The sequence below is a fragment of the Procambarus clarkii genome, chromosome 12, assembly GCF_040958095.1.
Source record: "Procambarus clarkii isolate CNS0578487 chromosome 12, FALCON_Pclarkii_2.0, whole genome shotgun sequence".
NCBI classification, from domain to species: Eukaryota; Metazoa; Arthropoda; class Malacostraca; order Decapoda; family Cambaridae; genus Procambarus; species Procambarus clarkii.
Window position 1 is genome coordinate 21,157,668 of NC_091161.1, and position 20,707 is coordinate 21,178,374.

General features: G+C 39.7%; 1 long non-coding RNA gene across 1 annotated transcript in view; it reads left to right on the top strand.

The window, feature by feature from the left end:
* The first annotated feature begins 1,715 nt into the window (after positions 1-1,715).
* The window catches only part of LOC138364110 (uncharacterized), a 41,713-nt gene continuing 22,721 nt past the window's right edge, over positions 1,716-20,707 (top strand). Inside the window, exons 1-3 of the long non-coding RNA XR_011228299.1 lie at positions 1,716-2,008; positions 3,412-3,521; positions 3,979-4,046. This is a non-coding gene — a long non-coding RNA (uncharacterized lncRNA). The remainder of the gene's footprint in view (positions 2,009-3,411; positions 3,522-3,978; positions 4,047-20,707) is intronic.

Consider the following 20,707-nt stretch of genomic DNA (forward strand, 5'->3'; position numbering starts at 1 on the left):
TGGAAGGCTTCTGTGCTGGCTAGGGTTCGAGTCTCCTGGTGGGAAAGTGTTCTAAAGTTGTATACTTGACTCTCGTGTTTAGGAGAGTTGTGCCTTAAGCATAGACACTGTGTCTTCCCATATTAACAGGGACTTGATGAAATTAACGTCTAAATGACCCCTCACTTGCTCTAGTGCTCTTGGGAGGTGGTGATCTTTGTGGTATTTAAATACTCCGAAATTACCATCTCTTTTAAGGGTCTGAGCAGGTGGTGGAGAGGGTTAAGGCGTACCTGTTATGCCAGTTGCTGGAAGGCTTCTGTGCTGGCTAGAGTTCGAGTCTCCTGGTGGGAAAGTGTTCTAAAGTTATGTATATGTATATGTATATATATATATATATATATATATATATATATATATATATATATATATATATATATATATTATATATATATATATATATATATTATATATATATATATATATATATATATATATATATATATATATATATATATATATATATATATATATGTATATATATATATATATATATATATATATATATATATATATATATATATATATATATATATATATATATATGTCGTACCTAGTAGCCAGAACGCACTTCTCAGCCTACTATGCAAGGCCCGATTTGCCTAATAAGCCAAGTTTTCATGAATTAATGTTTTTTCGACTACCTAACCTACCTAACCTGACCTAACCTAACTTTTTCGGTTACCTAACCTAACCTAACCTATAGAGATAGGTTAGGTTAGGTTAGGTAGGGATGGTTAGGTTCGGTCATATATCTACGTTAATTTTAACTCTAGTAAAAAAAAGTGACCTCATACATAATGAAATGGGTAGCTTTATCATTTCATAAGAAAAAAATTAGAGAAAATATATTAATTCAGGAAAACTTGGCTTATTAGGCAAATCGGGCCTTGCATAGTAAGCTGAGAAGTGCGTTCTGGCTATTAGGTACGACATATATATATATATATATATATATATATATATATATATATATATATATATATATATATATATATATATATATATATATATATATATATATAAATGTACATGTATGTATGAGTGTGTGTACATGTGTATACAACATTAATAATTTTGTAACTAGCGTCAAACATTGTTATTTGATTAGATAAACGAACTAGAGGGTTCAGTTCCTGAACCGATTATGTGCCTCTGTAATCCTTTACACCACCGCCCACGGGATGGGTATGGGGTGCATAATAAATTGAAATTGAAGAAATTGAAATTGCATAATACGGTTATTGACATTCAATAATAGTAAGATAAAGCAATGAGGACCAAATGGGAGACCAGTGATCAGATGAATATTACAGACTCCAGGGAAGCCTTCTCTTCTTGTATATAAATGAAAAAACAAATTCGTTTGTTTAATTCTAATGCTTGTAGGCGAGAACAGTTGTGAACGCCAGCTAGCGCACAAGTACATGAGCGCCCAAAATACTTTTACACAAAAGACATGTACAGACAGGCGTGTGGCTTCTGACTTCTTTTTTATTGATTAATATTAAATATTAGGCGCTTACCTATAATAGTTATCATTTTATACATGTATAACTCTCACATAATAAATATAAAAGGAGTTTATCCAAAAACTGACAGAAGTGTTGTGTTTTGTGCGTTGTATCGTGTTTGTGGGCATTCGGGTGTGTTGTGTTTACGCTGGCGGGCGGCGTCCTTACCAACTCCGGATTATGTCTATTACATCACTAAACTTCATTTAATAACTATATGCCTGTTAAATAGAAGATTTTAATTGTTAATAGCATTATATTGTCGTTTTAATATGGAACACGTACACATATGTGAAACGTCGAAAACTGGTGTCCGAAGTGGTAAAAATATTAGTGTGCGATGTTGTCAATGTACGGAGTGTCTTGTATCCCCAGGAACATCAACAAAGCGGTCAGTTTGTGGTCGTGCAGTCAGCAAGAAGACAAACACTTCATGCAGTCACACAAATATTATCGTAAGTAAACACTTATATTTTATAATATTATTAGATTCTGGTGCTGGCTATAGTGCTGGTGTATTAAGAGGCGAGGAGCAGTGGTGGTGTATTGAGAGGTGAGGGGCAGTGGTGGTGTATTGAGAGGTGAGGGGCAGTGGTGGTGTATTGAGAGGTGAGGGGCAGTGGTGGTGTATTGAGAGGTGAGGGGCAGTGGTGGTGTATTGAGAGGCGAGGGGCAGTGGTGGTGCATTGAGAGGCGAGGGGCAGTGGTGGTGCATTGAGAGGCGAGGGGCAGTGGTGGTGTATTGAGAGGTGAGGGGCAGTGGTGGTGTATTGAGAGGTGAGGGGCAGTGGTGGTGTATTGAGAGGTGAGGGGCAGTGGTGGTGTATTGAGAGGTGAGGGGCAGTGGTGGTGTATTGAGAGGTGAGGGGCAGTGGTGGTGTATTGAGAGGTGAGGGGCAGTGGTGGTGTATTGAGAGGTGAGGGGCAGTGGTGGTGTATTGAGAGGTGAGGGGCAGTGGTGGTGTATTGAGAGGCGAGGGGCAGTGGTGGTGCATTGAGAGGCGAGGGGCAGTGGTGGTGCATTGAGAGGCGAGGGGCAGTGGTGGTGTATTGAGAGGTGAGGGGCAGTGGTGGTGTATTGAGAGGTGAGGGGCAGTGGTGGTGTATTGAGAGGTGAGGGGCAGTGGTGGTGTATTGAGAGGTGAGGGGCAGTGGTGGTGTATTGAGAGGTGAGGGGCAGTGGTGGTGTATTGAGAGGTGAGGGGCAGTGGTGGTGTATTGAGAGGTGAGGGGCAGTGGTGGTGTATTGAGAGGTGAGGGGCAGTGGTGGTGCATTGAGAGGCGAGGGGCAGTGGTGGTGCATTGAGAGGCGAGGGGCAGTGGTGGTGTATTGAGAGGTGAGGGGCAGTGGTGGTGTATTGAGAGGCGAGGGGCAGTGGTGGTGTATTGAGAGGTGAGGGGCAGTGGTGGTGTATTGAGAGGTGAGGGGCAGTGGTGGTGTATTGAGAGGTGAGGGGCAGTGTTGGTGTATTGAGAGGTGAGGGGCAGTGTTGGTGTATTGAGAGGTGAGGGGCAGTGCTGGTGTATTGAGAGGTGAGGGGCAGTGCTGGTGTATTGAGAGGTGAGGGCCAGTGGTGGTGTATTGAGAGGCGAAGGCCAGTGCTGGTGTATTGAGAGGCGAAGGCACATACAGTATATAAAAACAGCATAATATTTTAATCACAAGCAGGGTTTCCTAATGGCTCCTTGAGATTTATGTGCAAAGTACTTAACCCAGTTATAAGTTCCAAATCATGTGTGTTGTATTATTAAACATCTCTTTAGAAAGCTGATTTATGTTATTTCTTAGTGTTCACTACTACTAGGTAATGATAAATATGTATCTCACTGATATATTAATTATATTCAGTTATTACAGATGATTTTGATGCTGCCAACCAGAGATGCATAGCTGTGGAAAACATGTCTGAAGTGGAAACTTAAAACGAAGCTTCAGATATGAAGCAAAGAATGCCATGAATAACAAATGTAAGCATTGAAAACCTAGTTCAGTAATGAAAAAATTCACAAAATTGACATACTGTGCATTATTTCATCTCATTGTCAATCATATTTAATGATTTTTTGTTTATGGAGTAATCTTTGCTATGTTGATAGTGCTCGTTGTGTGTCTGCAGGTGCATTCATTGTGTGTGTATGATGCCAGGTGTTAAAGTATTATTTCTTACTCGTTCATGCACTCATTTAGATGTTTGGCCTCGATGAGGTTCAGTCTTGTGTGGCACGTTTCTGTTGAAATGTAGTCTTTTCGAGACTACATTTCAAATATTACCTAACATGCATGGCTACTCCCTCTCCTTGTCTAATATATCTATCTGTGTGAAATAGATTAAATCCATTTATTCGATATTCAGCTAATAGTTCTCTATTTTCTACATTCATCCATTTTTTGGTAAGTGCAATAATATGTATTGTTTCATTGCAGATAAGAGATTCCAGATTTCCGAAGTACTGAAACGCACACCATAAAGGCTTGGTGGATCTAGGTGCAAGGTAAAATAATTTATTTACTTGTATAGTATATATTTTTAGCTAATTATCAGTATATAAAACCACAGTACTTAATTTTATCAGTGTCAAAGACAATTACATCTTATTCATAAATACCATTATATACAGTACCTCACTTGTGGTAACATATACACACATTAAGTGTATTATGTAGCATTATCTGTAATCAACTAATTTTCAGAGCTGCTCTGAAAATAATACTCTTTAAAAAAGTGTTTCTTAACAATAGCATTTCATTACAATATATCCATAATCAACTGTATCAAACCCTATTACAGGTAAAACCAGGAGGCTTTCTACTGTATTTTATCAAACCCCTATTAGAATAATAGATTTGTTAATAAAACAAATCAGGTTTTTCAACTGCTTCAAGCTTATTTTCTAACAGATTATAATGCATTGCATACTTTATTCCCAAAAAGACATGGTCACTTTTACCCAAGGGAGGGAGGTACTGAATGACAAATATCTCTTCCGCTTTCCTTGTAAATATAACATCCAGAATGGAGGGAACATCCCCTTCCTTCATCCTCGTAGCTTGTTTAACATGTAGAAACATGAATGTTTACAGGATGAGGTTTACAAATCTACAAGTCCAAAAATCCTCTGTTCTAACTTAGCAAAGCTTAGCTTAGCCTACTATATTGAACTTTAACTTTATAACAAAACCAATCAAAAGGGTTTGCAATAATATTAGTTGAAAAATTCTACCATTTTTGTTTTTCAGTGTTAATAGTAAAAATGCTTATGTTTTTATTGTTAAATTTCAAAGTAATATCAGTTTGAAGATATTTAAGAATAAATATGGCTAGGTCCCTTTAGTGTATAATTGTATATTATCCACCAAAATATTCACACAAACAAAAATTGTTAATTGTAACATAAACTTTTTCTAGTATGTGTCCTGAAGTAAATTTCTATCAAACCTCACTGGAAAATTCATTGGGGTTGTATGTTTATTGTTAGTATGATATACAGTCTACTGATCAATTGAACTTGGTACTATTTATCATCCAAATGCACCAATATGTCTTCATTCTTCCCAGATGAAGGAACTAGGTAACGTTCATCATCTGAATGCACCATCTGCAATGCATCATCTGAATCTTTTCCCACACTCATGACACACGGGAGGTTTATCAGCTGTATGCACAATCCTGTGAGTTTTTATAAGTCGCAGACGATTGAATCCCTTGCCACACTCGGGACATTCATGAGGTTTATCATCCGTATGCACAGTCATGTGACTTATTGTACTGGAACGTTTCCCAAATCTTTTCCCTGCATTCAGCACACTTGAAATGTTTAGCACATGTTTGTAGTGTCCTATGCACATATATATATATATATAGATTCAGATTCAGATGTTTATTCAGGTAAGGTATATACATACAAGTGATGTTACATTAATGGATTGATATATAGATAGAGCTAGTACATACAATGCCTAAAGCCACTATTACGCAATGCGTTTCGGGCAAGAAAAACATTAATATCTAGAACTTAATACTAATTGAGCATAAAGAATAAAAAGTGTTGAGAACAAATACAAATAAAGATAAAAAAAAAAAGGGGGAACATGACTGAAAAAGCAGCACAAATACAATAGGTTGACAAACAGTGTTGATTAAAAAAAAAAAAAAATAAGACATGGGTTGACAATAGAGGAGTGAGGTAGGTTACAGGGAATTTATTAGGTAGTGTTTAGTTTTTATCTTAAACTGGTTGAGAGAGGTACAGTCTTTAACATGGTTGGGAAGGTCATTCCACATTCTGGGCTCCTTGATTTGCAGAGCATTTCTAGTTTGATTAAGTCAAAACTATATTTATTTCTGGTGTGGTGCTCATGGGTTCTGTTACAACCTTCTATGAAGCTTTTGAGATCAGGATTGGCATTATAGTTTAGCGTTTTATATATGTATAATACACATGAGAGAATGTGCAGTGACTTAATATCTAACATATTCAGAGATTTGAGTAGGGGGTACCGAGTGATGTCTGGGGCCAGAGTTGGATATTGTTCTAATAGCAGCTTTGTGTTGGGTAATTAGAGGACGTAAGTTATTTTGGGTAGTAGAACCCCAAGCACAAATACCATAGTTGAGATGTGGATAGATAAGGGAGTAATAGAGAGTCACCAGGGCAGGGCGTGGTACATAATATCTGATCTTAGAAAGAATGCCCACAGTTTTTGAAACTTTTTTTGATATATTTAGAATGTGTCCCTGGAAATTCAGCTTGTGGTCAATGAGAATGCCAAGGAATTTGCCATCTAATTTGTTACAAATTTGGGTATTGTTTATTTTGAGATTTATTTGACTAGAGGATTTATTGCCAAACAGAATATAGAAAGTTTTGTCAATGTTAAGGGTGAGTTTGTTGGCAGTTAGCCAAAGATGGACTTTATTTAGCTCAGTATTTACTGTGGCATTTAGAGCAAGAGGGTCAGGACTGGAGTAAATGAAGGTTGTGTCGTCAGCAAATAGAATTGGTTTGAGGTGTTGGGAGGCATTTGGAAGGTCATTAATGTAGATGAGAAAGAGGAGAGGGCCAAGTATGCTGCCCTGAGGAACACCAATGTTTATGGGTAGGGTGGGAGAAATTGTATTATTCACAGAAACATATTGGAGCCTGTCAGTAAGGTAGGACTCGAGGTATTGTAGGGAGTGTCCTCTGACTCCATAATGATGTAATTTAAGAAGAAGGTTATGGTGGTTGACAGTATCAAAAGCTTTACGCAGGTCCACAAATAACCCAACAGGGAACTCATTTTTATCAAGAGCTGTATGAATCGAGTTAAGCATACTAATAAGTGCATCGTTAGTGCTTTTTTGGGGTCTGAAGCCATATTGGCAAGGGCTAAGTATATTGAGTTTGGCTAGATATGAGTAAAGCTGCTTATAGATTAGTTTTTCAAAAATTTTTGACAAGTTTGGCAGGATTGATATAGGTCTGTAGTTGTTAACATCTGTGGGATCACCACATTTGTGGACAGGCGTTACTCTCGCTTTTTTTAGAATATCTGGAAAGGTTTGGAGTTCAAGTGACTTGTTGAAGAGCAAAGCAATAGCAGGGGCTAAAGATCTGGAGGCTTTTTTGTAAATTAAAGTTGGTATCTCCTCAAGGGCACCAGACTTGGTTTTAAGGGAAAGGATTATCTCATTGACGTCAGTGGAGTTAATAGGCTTTAGGTACAGAGACTGTGGATAGTTACCTGTAAGATAGTCCTTAATGTCAGTACTGGAAGATGGAATATCATTTGCAAGGGATGAACCAATGGAAGAGAAGAACCTATTGAACTCAATAGCAGAATCAGAGGCTGAAAGCTGACCATCGTTATTAGACAGGAGAGTCGGTTTGTTATTTAAAGATTTCTTTGATCCCAATATTTGTGAAATTGTGCTCCAAGTTTGTTTAATGTTGCTCTTTATTTGGGTAAATTTATCTTCGTAGTATTTAGTTTTGGCTCGTCTAATTATCTTAGACAGCAATAATGAGTAATTCTTTGAGAATTCTTTGGAGACAATTCCTAACCTATACTTCTTCTCAAGGTCGTGTTTTTTGTTAATGGATTTAAGTATTCCCTTTGTAAGCCAAGGATTGTTAAGCCTTTTGCTTGTGACTTGTTTTGTAAGCCTAGGACAGTGGGTGTTATAAAGGCTAAGAGTTGTTTGTAGAAAAGATTGCACTGCTAGGTCGATGTCCCCTATGTTACCTAACTCGGACTCCCAGTTGACATTATCAGCAGCAGTTATAAAATTGTTTATAGCAGTTTCATTGTGCAGCCTAAAGCTTAACTCCCTTGTTTCTAGAGGTGGTTTGCTAATGTTAGTTAAGAGAAATGTGGGGTAATGGTCTGTAGTGCTATCGGTGATTATACCTGAAGTAAGCGGAGAGGTTATGTTGGTCCAGATGTGATCTAGAGTCGTGGCAGTGCTATCAGTGATTCTAGTAGGTCTAGTGATTAAGGGTATGAGGAAGCAGGAATTCATACAGTTGAGGAAGCTAACAGCAGTAGGGTGTTCTGGCTCGCAGAGGTCAATATTAAAGTCCCCTGCGATAATTAGGTGGTTTTTGTTCAGTCTGTTATCAAGTATTAGATTTCTAAGGTTTGAGTTGAATTCAGACACATCAGTGTTGGGAATTCTATAGACTGCACCCACAGACAGGACAGACTCGGCACCCTTGACTCTGAAGCTGGCGAAGATATACTCCCCATAGCAGTCTCTAGTTCTAATTTCTTTTAAGCATGTTAGTTCTTGGTGGTAGTAAAGAGCAGTGCCACCACCTCTCTGAAGTTGACGACAGTTGTGAATTGCTGAGTAGTTAGGCATGTTAAAGAGTTGAGTAGTATCCTCTTTCAACCATGTTTCAGTAAGTATAATAAAAGAGAATTTGTTGCCAATAGTTTCAATCAAGGCACTAACATCATCGAAGTGTTTACCTAGGGATCTAACGTTCAAATTGATTACAGAGATATTGTGATTATGAGTTAATACTTTGTTTACATCATGTGCTGCAAAATATCTGCAATTTAGATCATTAAAGTGATTATTGTCATAGATAGTGGATAAGAGGTTAAGTTCTGGGTCTATACTTGTCTGCATAAAAAAAGCTGATTGCAGGAAAAACAAGGAAAGAAAGGCAAATTACAAGGTAGAAATAAGCTATAAAATAGGGAAAAATATATACACAATACTGTACAAAACAAACACAAAATGAAAAAAAAAAGAAAAAAAAAAAGTTAGCTTACAAGGGGCTTAGGGGTACAATGGAGTAAGGGAGTATGGCTAGGCTAGGCAACCTAGGTAATAAAAGAGATTAAAGAAAAAACATAAACATGGACTATACAAAACACAAGATATAGAAATACAAAACAAAAAAATATAAGCAAGACTAAGCAATACAAAAAACAAATTGAGCAAAAATGAAAAAAAATGAGGTAGATTGCTTACGAGTACTCTCAGGTACACTGTAAGTAACAATTTGCAATTTGAGATGCAGGCAAAGCCAGGGGTACAATGGAGTAAGGGAGCATGGCGAGGCTAGGCAACCTAGGTAATAAATGAAATCAAAGAAAAGTTGAATAATAAACATAGGCAAATTTAAGCTAATGATTAATAACTATAGATAGTTCAGTTATGACTGTATAATTAAAAAGACCTGAAGAACTACTTAATACACTCAATTAAATAATTTCCTTAAATGACTAGGTAAGAGTAAGTTAAAAATTAAATCAGAAAATGAAACAAGGAGACTTAGGATACCTAGCCCCACTAGTTGACAGGGGGTTAATTAAGTTAATTCATTGGGAGTGATAAGGTGAGACAAACCACATTGGGAGAGGAAAGTGTTGAGGTTTTCTTCTTTAGTAATTGTAAACATTTTGCCCTCTGCGGTTTTTCTCACCTTTATCAGACCATCTCTAACGAAGCACTGATGAATCGCATCTGGGTTTTGTTGACGGATTTGACGCAGGCGGTAGAGGAGTTGCTGTCTGTTCCTGGTCAAGCACTCGTTGATGTATAATCCCTTCCGTTGGGATGCAGCTGTCCGGACTAGATGGGATTTCGTGAACTGGGAAGACAGCTTCAGGCGAATTTTCCGTTGGTTTTGACCTGATGGATTCTTTTTGCCTACTCTGTAGGCAGCAATAACGTCAGTTTTGTTTAGACTGAGCTGCAATTTGTTTCTTAAGAGATCCTGAGCTATTTCGACACAATTTTCACCTTCATGTTCCACAGGTATATCTTGGGACGACACGATAACAGAGTCTAGCAGCTTTTGCTGGTCTTGTTCCTCCTGGGAGACGGAACGTTGGGCTGAAAATGTACTGATACATGCAGTCATTTTGCTGAGAGCTTCCTCCTGTTTTTTTATTGCTTCATCAGTTTTCAGAAGGTTGTTTTCCTCACGGAGATCATTCAAATCATGCTGTAGTTGGTCTTGGCTAGCCTTGCAGTTTCTAATATCCTCGCGGAGGAGGGTTATTTCTTGTTGTTGTTGTTGGAGATTAGCGCGGTTCGCTAGATTCTCATTGAGAAGACTCAAGATGATAGTATTTTGTGACTCGAGGACTAGGCACAACTTTTTGAACCACTGATTCTCGGTCCAGTTAGTGAATTCCGGTGAGGGACCGGAAGCTCGCTTGAGTTGCTTATACTGGGATGCTAGCATGTTCATAGGAGAGGGTTGAGAGGACTCTGCTCCCTTGCTCAATGGGGTGGAGGGGAGGGCAGCCCCGCCACCCCGGACCCCAGAGCTTCCAGACGGAGAAACACGGATATTGTTAGAGTTGGCCGGGATGGATGCCTTGTTAAGGGGTTTGTTGCCCTTATTTCCCTGCAGTCACATTTTTAGGAGACATGATTGGTTAGAATGGACTGGGGGGTATATGTTGTGAAGAAACTTGCGTCAGGCAGCGCGGTGGCGGCAGCATGCACTGGTACTCACAGCCGTAGAGGATTGTTTTGAAACTTATTTGAGATGGAATGAGTTGATTTTGGTCGGTTACTTTGGTTTTGCTATAACATGCTTGGACTCCATGTACTTAGCTGCCTGTGGGTGGCGGTCTACATCATCTGGCGTAAGTTTAAGGGCTGATATACAGCTTAGAGTGAGGAGCGTAGCGTGCACGTATACTACGTAGCGAGCATAGAGTCCTATCTGATACCTATATATATATATTTATGATCAATGTTCCCTTCGGGAATCTTAATTTTATGATGAATAGGAAAACCAGGGATATACGGAACATCTTGTATCAGAATCTTTACTTTAAAAAACATAACGTTTCGAATACTTCTCGTATTCATCATCAGATCTAAAAGAAAAAACAGAAATCACAATCAAATAGCTGGTAAACAAAGAACTCATACTGAATATAATTGCCTATCAAAGAAAGGAAAATGCTTAAAAAACAAAACACTTAAGCGCACTTAAAGTGATCAATACAAATAAAACTTATTAACTGTCACATATATTAAAACTAATTTAAAATCCATTAACTACAAGATGAAATTTATAACTACTAAAACAAACAATTCTATTAAACTTACGTGAAGTGATCAGAAGTGAAACTTGATACCTAACACATAGATACTAAACACTATAACAAATATTTATATAATGACTACAAATCTACAAAAAATGTATGTAAAATACAAACAGAATAAACGACAATTATAAAGTACTAACCAAAATCTTATAAAAAACTCAAAAATTAAATAAAATTAAATACCAAAAAATGTATTATATATCCTAAATAAAAGATTATATTAATGTACAATGTTAAGACTTGAAATAAGTAAGAAAGGGCAAAGACATGGTAAACTAAACAAAATTAAACTACCAAAATAAACTAAAAATCATATTACAGGGCCTACTGTGCACTATACAGTGTACAATTGAACAGCTGAAAGGTTGTTATTTAGCAGAGGCCGCAGCTCCTTTATATATAAGGATTCCATTACTCTCAAATCTGACTGGCCATTCATACAAGTGTCCAGAATTTTAAAATCAGATTCCAGCAGAGAATGATCAAACTCATAACAATGGTTTCTAATCTCCGAAAATGCTGGTTTAGACAATGGTAATCCAGTCCTAAAAGATAATCCCCGGTGCTCAAGTATCCTAATCTTAAAGTTCCGAATGGAACTCCCGACATATCCAGCATTACAGCTGGAACAATTATACATATATACGACATTTGAGCACAAGAGGGTAGGCACTTTATCTTTAAATTTAAAATAAGAGCCTATGGTATTTGTGTTGACAAAAATAAATCTAAAGTCTACTTGAGGATAACACTGCTGCAACAGTCTCCTCAAACGACTCCTTACAGAAAAGCTAATACTGCCATAAAATGGTAATTTAATATATTTAAGATCCCTTTCCACTGTAGTAATCCTACACGATGGGTGAAACTTGAGTTTTGAGTTTTTTATAAGATTTAGGTTAGTACTTTATAATTGTCGTTTATTCTGTTTGTATTTTACATACATTTTTTGTAGATTTGTAGTCATTATATAAATATTTGTTATAGTGTTTAGTATCTATGTGTTAGGTATCAAGTTTCACTTCTGATCACTTCACGTAAGTTTAATGGAATGGTTTGTTTTAGTAGTTATAAATTTCATCTTGTAGTTTAATGGATTTTAAATTAGTTTTATTATATGTGACAGTTAATAAGTTTTATTTGTATTGATCACTTTAAGTGCACTTAAGTGTTTTGTTTTTTAAGCATTTTCCTTTCTTTGATAGGCAATTATATTCAGTATGAGTTCTTTGTTTACCATCTATTTGATTGTGATTTCTGTTTTTTCTTTTAGATCTGATGATGAATACGAGAAGTATTTGAAACGTTATGTTTTTTAAAGTAAAGATTCTGATACAAGATGTTCAGTATATCCCTGGTTTTCCTATTCATCTTAATATATATATATATATATATATATATATATATATATATATATATATATATATATATATATATATATATATATATATATACAGTACAACCTCGATTCAACGTACCCCGATTCAACGAATCTCCGGCTAGTTCGCACACTTTTCAGGCCGAATTTACTAACCCGGTTCGACGAACAATGGTTCGCCGAAGCGAGGGCTGTTCGGATTTGGTTACGATGTCCAGACAGAGTTCACAGACTGGTGGAAAACTTTCCCATTCTATAACAGATTACAAATAATATTTCTCTCATATGACAAGTTGGATCACACAAGTGGATCACATAAGTAGACCACACAAATGGACCACACATGTGGACCACAAGTGGTCCACAAGCTTACGATTTTGGGACAGAGTTCACAGAGTGGTGGAAAACTTTCTCATTCTATCACAGATTACAATTAATAATTCCTTCATAAGAAGTTGGATCACACAAGTGAACCATATGAACCAAACACCAGCCAAAATGGTCCACACAAACACCAGCCAAAATGGTCCACACAAACACCAGCCAGAGTGATCCACACAAGTGAACAACTGAGTTTCCATGATTTTCGTTCACTGATTTGGGGCACACGTATTTTTGTACATTAATTTAAAGGATGAAGCGTGATTACCTAGCTACATGTGGTAAAATCTCCTTATAGACATTTTCTGTGATGAAACAAGATGAGCGAGGGTGGACAGATAAGAGAATACTGTACTGTAAACCTCACTTTACAGTGAGGTTTCACTCACTTTCGTCTGTGTGTCGTCATAGTTCAGGGACCCATGACTTTTGAAAGTTTCATATTAATAAATAATTTCTAAAACCAGTATTTTAATAGCTTTTTATTATCCTAATTAAACTAAACTAAATAAAACCGAAAATATGCTATAACATGATAGACATCTGCTCTTTGAGAAATTACTGTATGTTATTGGAACAACTCCAGCGTGAGTGGACGGGTCTAATCCCTGTACACACACCATGCTTGTTTCATATCCCTCCCTCCCTCCCTCCCTCCCTCCCTCCCTCCCTCCCTCCCTCTCCCTCTCTCTCCCTCCCCCTCCCTCCCTCTCTCTCCCTCCCCCTCCCTCCCTCTCTCCCCCTCCCCCTCCCTCCCTCTCTCTCTCTCCCTCCCCCTCCCTCCCTCTCTCTCTCTCCCCCTCCCTCCCTCTCTCTCCCTCCCCCTCCCTCCCTCTCTCCCCCTCCCCCTCTCTCCCCCTCTCTCTCTCTCTCCCCCTCTCTCTCTCTCTCTCTCTCTCTCTCTCTCTCTCTCTCTCTCTCTCTCTCTCTCTCTCTCTCTCTCTCTCCCCCTCTCTCTCTCTCTCTCTCTCTCTCTCTCTCTCTCTCTCTCTCTCTCTCTCTCTCTCTCTCTCTCTCTCTCTCTCTCTCTCTCCCCCCCATCCATCCATCCATCCATCCCCTCCCTCCATCCATCCATCCATCCCCTCCATCCATCCAACCATCCCCTCCCTCCATCCATCCATCCATCCCCTTCCTCCATCCATCCATCCATCCCCTTCCTCCATCCATCCATCCATCCCCTTCCTCCATCCATCCATCCATCCCCTTCCTCCATCCATCCCCTCCCTCCATCCATCCCCTCCCTCCATCCATCCCCTCCATCCATCCCCTCCCTCCATCCATCCATCCATCCCCTCCCTCCCTCCCTCCATCCATCCATCCATCCCCTCCCTCCCTCCATCTATCCATCCTTCCCCTCCCTCCCTCCATCCATCCATCCCCTCCCTCCATCCATCCATCCATCCCCTCCCTCCCCTCCCTCCCTCCCTCCATCCATCCCCTCCCTCCATCCCCGCCCTCCATCCCCTCCCTCCATCCATCCCCGCTCCATCCCCTCCCTCCATCCATTCCCTCCCTCCCTCCCTCCATCCATCCATCCATCCCCTCCCTCCATCCATCCCCGCTCCATCCATCCATCCATCCCCTCCCTCCATCCATCCATCCATCCCCTCCCTCCATCACCTCCATCCATCCCCCCTCCATCCATCCATCCATCCATAACCTCCCTCCATCCATCCATCCCCTCCCTCCATCCATCCATCCATCCATCCCCTCCCTCCATCCATCCATCCATCCATCCCCTCCCTCCATCCATCCATCCATCCCCTCCATCCATCCATCCATCCCCTCCATCCATCCATCCATCCCCTCCCTCCATCCATCCATCCATCCCCTCCCTCCATCCATCCATCCATCCCCTCCATCCATCCATCCATCCCCTCCATCCATCCATCCATCCCCCCCTCCATCCATCCCCTCCCTCCATCCCCTTTCTCCCTCCATCCATCCAGAATTGAAGAAACAAATCAAGTTAAAAAAAGTTAACTGGGTCAGAGTTAGGGTTATCAGCGAGTCGGTCCCTTCACCACCACCGACACACCTCCCCCCCCCCACCCCCACCCCTACAGCCCATACACACACCCTCAAATCATCCATCCTTCCATCCCTCCCTCCATCCTACCATCAATCCATCTCCATCCTCTCCTTCCCTTCCTCCCTCCCAAGCTCTGCCTGCCTCCCTCCGTGCCTATCTCCCTCCGTGCCTGCCTCCCTCCCTGCCTCTCCCTCACACGCTGTGCCTGCCCACCTCCCTCCCAACCTCCCACTGATTTGTGGCAGACGTATCTTTGTAAATTAATTTAAAGGCTGAAGCGTGATTAGCTAGCTACATGTCGTAAAATCTCCTTATAGACATTTTCTGTGATAAAACAAGGTGAGTGAGGGTGGACAGATAAGGGAATACTGTTCTGTAAACCTCACTTGGTTTTCCTTCGTCTGTGTCGTTATAGTTCAGTGACCCATGACTTTGAAAGTTTCAGACTAATAAATCATTTCTAAAACCAATGCTTTAATAGCTTTTTGTTATCCTAATTAAACTAAACTAAATAAAACCGAAAATATACTGTAATATGATAGACATCTGCTATTTGAGAAATTATTTGTTATTGGAACAACTCCAGCGTGAGCGAGTGGACGGGTCTAATCCCTGTACACATGCCATGCGTTTCTCGTTTCAATTCGTCGCCACAGTTCAGTGACTACGGCTTCGAAATAATAAAATTAATAAATCAGGTCTAAAATAAGTTTTTTATATCTCTTATTATCCTAATAATGTTACTAATCTAAATATATAACCTAAAAATATATAATATGATGTAAATCCAATATTTGAGATAAATTTATGTTACTGGATCTGGCTTAAACACCAGCCTACTGGAGGGTGTATAGACCTAGTCTGCGTTTATACAGTAGGCACTCAGTGCTGTTACATTTGTCTGCGTGCGAGTGACGTGTTTGTCCGCCGGTGAAAGAATAATCGTGGAATTTACCATTTTTTTGACTACAGCTTTATTAATATACAACAAGATGTCTCAAGGGCTTGCTAATCGTGCTGTATCTGCAAAGAGGAAGAGAAGTTTTTTATCCATTGAGCAGAAATTAGACATGATAGAGAAACATGAACGTGGCTACTCTGTTACTAGGCTGGCAGCAGAATTTAATGTCGGGAAAAGTACGGTGTGTGATATCAAGAGACAGAAAGATAATATTAGGAAGTTTCTTGCTTCGAGTGATAGTGGTGCATTAAATAAAAGGAAAACAATAAAAGGTTCTGCAAATACGAATTTGGATGAAGCTGTGTATAAATGGTTTAACCAGGAGCGCTCTGTGGGGATGCCACTTGGCGGCGACGCCATTAAGACAGCAGCCGATAAATTTGCACAAAAGATGAACATTCCAGATTTTCGAGCAAGTGAAGGATGGTTGCAAAGATTTAAGAATAGACATAATATTAAGAACAGGAAAGTTTGTGGAGAATCATTAAGTGCAGATACGGATTCAGTCGAGCCATTTAAGCGTAAATTAAATGATTACATAATAACAAATGATCTAAGGCGTTTTCAGGTATACAATGCCGATGAAACAGGCTTTAATTGGAAATGCTTGCAGAACAACACTTTGGCATCTAGGCTAGATGAGTGTGTTCCTGGCCGTAAGGTAAACAAAGAAAAAGTTTCTGCCATGCTGTGTGCAAATGCAGACGGAAGTCACAGAACAAAGTCCGCCATTGTGGGGAAGTCAAAAAACCCACGTGCTTTGAAAAATTTAATGAACAAGCTACCTGTGGTCTACTACAGCTCTAAAACAGCTTGGTTTACTGGAGATATTTTTGTAGACTGGTTCAAAAATCATTTTTGCAAAGAAGTTAGAGATTTTCAGATAAAGAAGTGTGGAGTGAGACGGAATGATGTCAAGGCATTACTCTTGGTTGACAATGCCCCAGCTCATGTAGGGCTCGACATATTAACGTCACATGATGGACGCATCAAATGTCTGGCCTTGCCTCCCAATACCACCTCTCTGATCCAGCCAATGGATATGGGTGTTATATATGCAATGAAAAGGCTCTACAAACGAGAAATGAATAAAGAAATCATGGTGGTGTTTGAGTCAGATGAAGACAAAAGACAAGGAACCGATTCGCGAGGTCAAGCAACACTGGAACGTTACCAAAAATACTCAATTAAGGAAGGCATTTACAACTGGGCTAAAGTTTGGGATGAAGTTCAAGAGTCAACATTAAGAAATTGTTGGAAAAAACTCCTGTTGCTTGATCATGCTGATGAAGTGACTGAGGAAGAAATGGATTTTGAAGGATTTTCAAATGATATTTATCAAGAACTGCGTGCCGCTGGTGAGACGGAGTTGACGCTGAACGATGTGGAGGAGTGGTTAGATATTGATGCAGTCGATCCACCCATTGGTCATTTAACAGATGATGAGATTATACAAAATGTTACTGGCACTGTTGACGACGATGGAAAGGAAGATGAGGATGAGAATGATAGCAGTTTACAATCTGCTACGTGTGCTAACGCATTGTTCTATGTTGAAAAACTCCTTGATATTGTTTCACAACCTGACAATCCAGAGCTACCAGGCTTTTATCAACACCTAAGGACGATGAAAGATATTTGTCTCAAGGACATGACACAAAGAAGGAAACAAATGAAAATGAGTCAATATTTTTCACGAACTAGCAGCAAATCAATCAGCACAGCCGTACCCAGCACCAGCACAGCCGTACCCAGCACCAGCACAGCTGTACCCAGCACCAGCACAGCCGTACCCAGCACCAGCACAAAAGCAGCTGAAGCCAACACAGCAGCAGCGAGCACCAGCAAAGCTGATGCAAACATCTAAAAACATCGTGTGTGAAGTGAACAATTAGAATAAGTGTTAAATTTAAGTGTGTACATAGTGTTAAAATTAAAGTTGCAATAATTCTAATGTACAATAGTTTTCAAGAGCTGTATTGTAGTACTCAACATACAGCAAAACCACTTTTAATAATACAGTGCTAACGGCTTAATGCACTGCAGTACCTATTTACTGTAGAGCATTCACAACTTCACAACACTTCAAGATGGACATAACTCCAACAATAAGGTAAATACATGAATTACAGTATTTTTAGTAGAGTAGTAAAATATAGGTACAGTAAGTAATATGATACAATGCATTTTTATTGTGTACAAGAAAAAAAAAAAGACACTGACGCAAACGCCTCTTGAAGGTCACCTCTTGCAACGAATCCAACGCTCCAACGAACTGGGGGTGGTCCCATATAGTACGTTGAATCGAGGTTGTACTGTATATATATATATATATACATACACACACACACACACACACACACACACACACACACACACACACACACACACACACTCACTCACTCACTCACTCACTCACTCACTCACACTCACTCTGTCTTCACTCGATCATCCGGACTATATGGGAAGGACCCGCAGCCGGATTAGCACGTTTTTCGGATAATGGTACTTTTTCACCTACGAGTCCAAAACTAACCATTTCCAACTATTTTTATACTACAAATAACATAATTTGAATAGACATGCCACATATAATTATTAAATATTCAACTAGAAACCTCAACTTACCTTTTTGTTGTTCGTCTTCTTGATTGATGACTCATCTTGAAGTTAAAAATTCTTGACAATTTACGTAACTTATAGTAACGCAACACTAAAATTAACACTTAAAATTACTGTACAGTTCATTAGGCAAAGTTAGTTCTCACTGTCTGCTGAGGATGCCTCACTGGTTGAAGGCACTTGGGTTGCATGTGCCGCCTCACTTGTTGAAGGCGCTTGGGTTGCGCGTGCTGCCTCACTTGTTGAAGGCGCTTGGGTTGCGCGTGCCGCCTCACTTGTTGAAGGCGCTTGGTTTGATTTTCGTACCATATATGAATCAAGTGTTGCTTGCCTTCTGTGTTCACTGGCCAGTTGTATGATCAGCTCTTTTGTTCGCCTAAGGTACGGATACATGTTTCCAACCTCTGGATGAGCACAATTTGATGAAAAATTTATTAATCCGTCAACATACGTCATGAGTACACTGTATTTCGTGGTCATTGGTGTTGGTTCTTCACTGCCTTCATCCTCTTCGTCCACCTCACCAGTAACAGACTGTAGAATCTCGTCTTCACTCATCACACCATATCCTGGATCATTGGCATCTTGTTCAAGCCAATCAACCACATCCTGTCTTTCTAAGTTTTCGCCGGCATTTCTAAACATTCCATGGATTTCATCTGTAAATCCTTCAAAATCCATTTCTTCATCCTCCTCATTTCTGACTGTAGACGTGAGGAGTTTTTTCCAGGAATTTTTCAAAGTCGATTCCTTTAATTCACTCCATACCTTGGCCCAGTTATAGACGGCTTCCTTGATTGTATAGTTCTTCAAATTCTGAAGTTTTTTTTTAGCCCTGTTATCCACACCGAGTTCAATATCTTCCGGAAGAGGCAAAACCACCAAAACTTTGTTTAGCATTTTTTTGGTGTACAACCTCTTTGTAGCACAGATAACTCCCTGATCCATAGGCTGAATGAGAGAGGTTGTGTTAGGAGGAAGTGCCATACACGTTATCTTGCCATCATGTGAGGTTAACGTGTCAATTCTGGGGTGGGCAGGCGCATTATCAAGCAACAGTAAAGCCCGAACTTCGCTTGGCCTTATTTTGAGTTTCTTAATTTGATAGGCACGAACTTCCCTGCAGAACACGTCATGAAACCAGGAAAGAAAGATCTCCTGTGTAAACCATGCATTTTTTGATTTATAATATTTGACTGGCAGTCTGTCCATGCAATGTTGCAAGGCTCTTGGTTTCTTAGATTTGCCAACAATTGCACACGTGATTCTGTCTGTGCCGTCGGCATTCGCACACATCATGGCTGAGAGCCTGTCCTTGCAAACCTTACGTCCTGGCACACAACCCTCACTCCTCATTGCTAGAGTTTTTTCTGGTAAACTCCTCCAATACAACCCAGTTTCATCTGCATTATAAATTTGATACGAATAAATATTATTTGCCACAATATATTCTCGTAATTTACGTTTAAATGGTTCTACACTGCTTTCATCTGCACTCAGTTTTTCACCGACAATTTTCCTCTTCACAATATTGTGCCTACCCTTGAACCTTGCAACCCACCCTTCACTCGCTTCGAAATTCTTTATTCCAAGGCTTTCAGCAAATCTGCTTGCAGCATTTTGTATTTCTGGGCCGCAAATTGTCACGCCAGCTGTGCGGTGCTGAGCAAACCACTTGTACACAGCCTCATCCAACTGCACATGCGTCGAAGTTTTCATAGTTTTTCTACCACAACCTCTGCTAGTGCTTGCACCTTCACTTTCACAGGTGGAAATGAATTGCATAAGTTTCTCTTTTTGTTTTCTTATATCAGAAACAGTACTAGTGCCTATATTATATTCCTTGGCAACACTTGAGGTCGACCGGCCATGTTCACAAAGTTGTATAACACGTAGCTTGTCCTTAAGTGTTAGGACAACCTTCTTCCTCTTACCACCTCCAGAACGTTTCATGCTGCTACCAGACATAGTCTTGGCCAAAAATGTTCAAAGTTACTATGAAAATAAAAAAGTTATTTAAAAAAATATTTCACTAATGGCACGGCACTGTGGTGTAACACGAGGCTAGAGAGCACATGGCTTGACCAGGCCTGGACGGGTCCAGTCGGGGCAGGGAGGAGGCACGTTACGTAGGCCGCCAGGAGGAAAAAAAAAATATATTTTTGAAGGAAACTTCAGCCTGTGCAAATTGTTTTTAGGAAACTTGTAT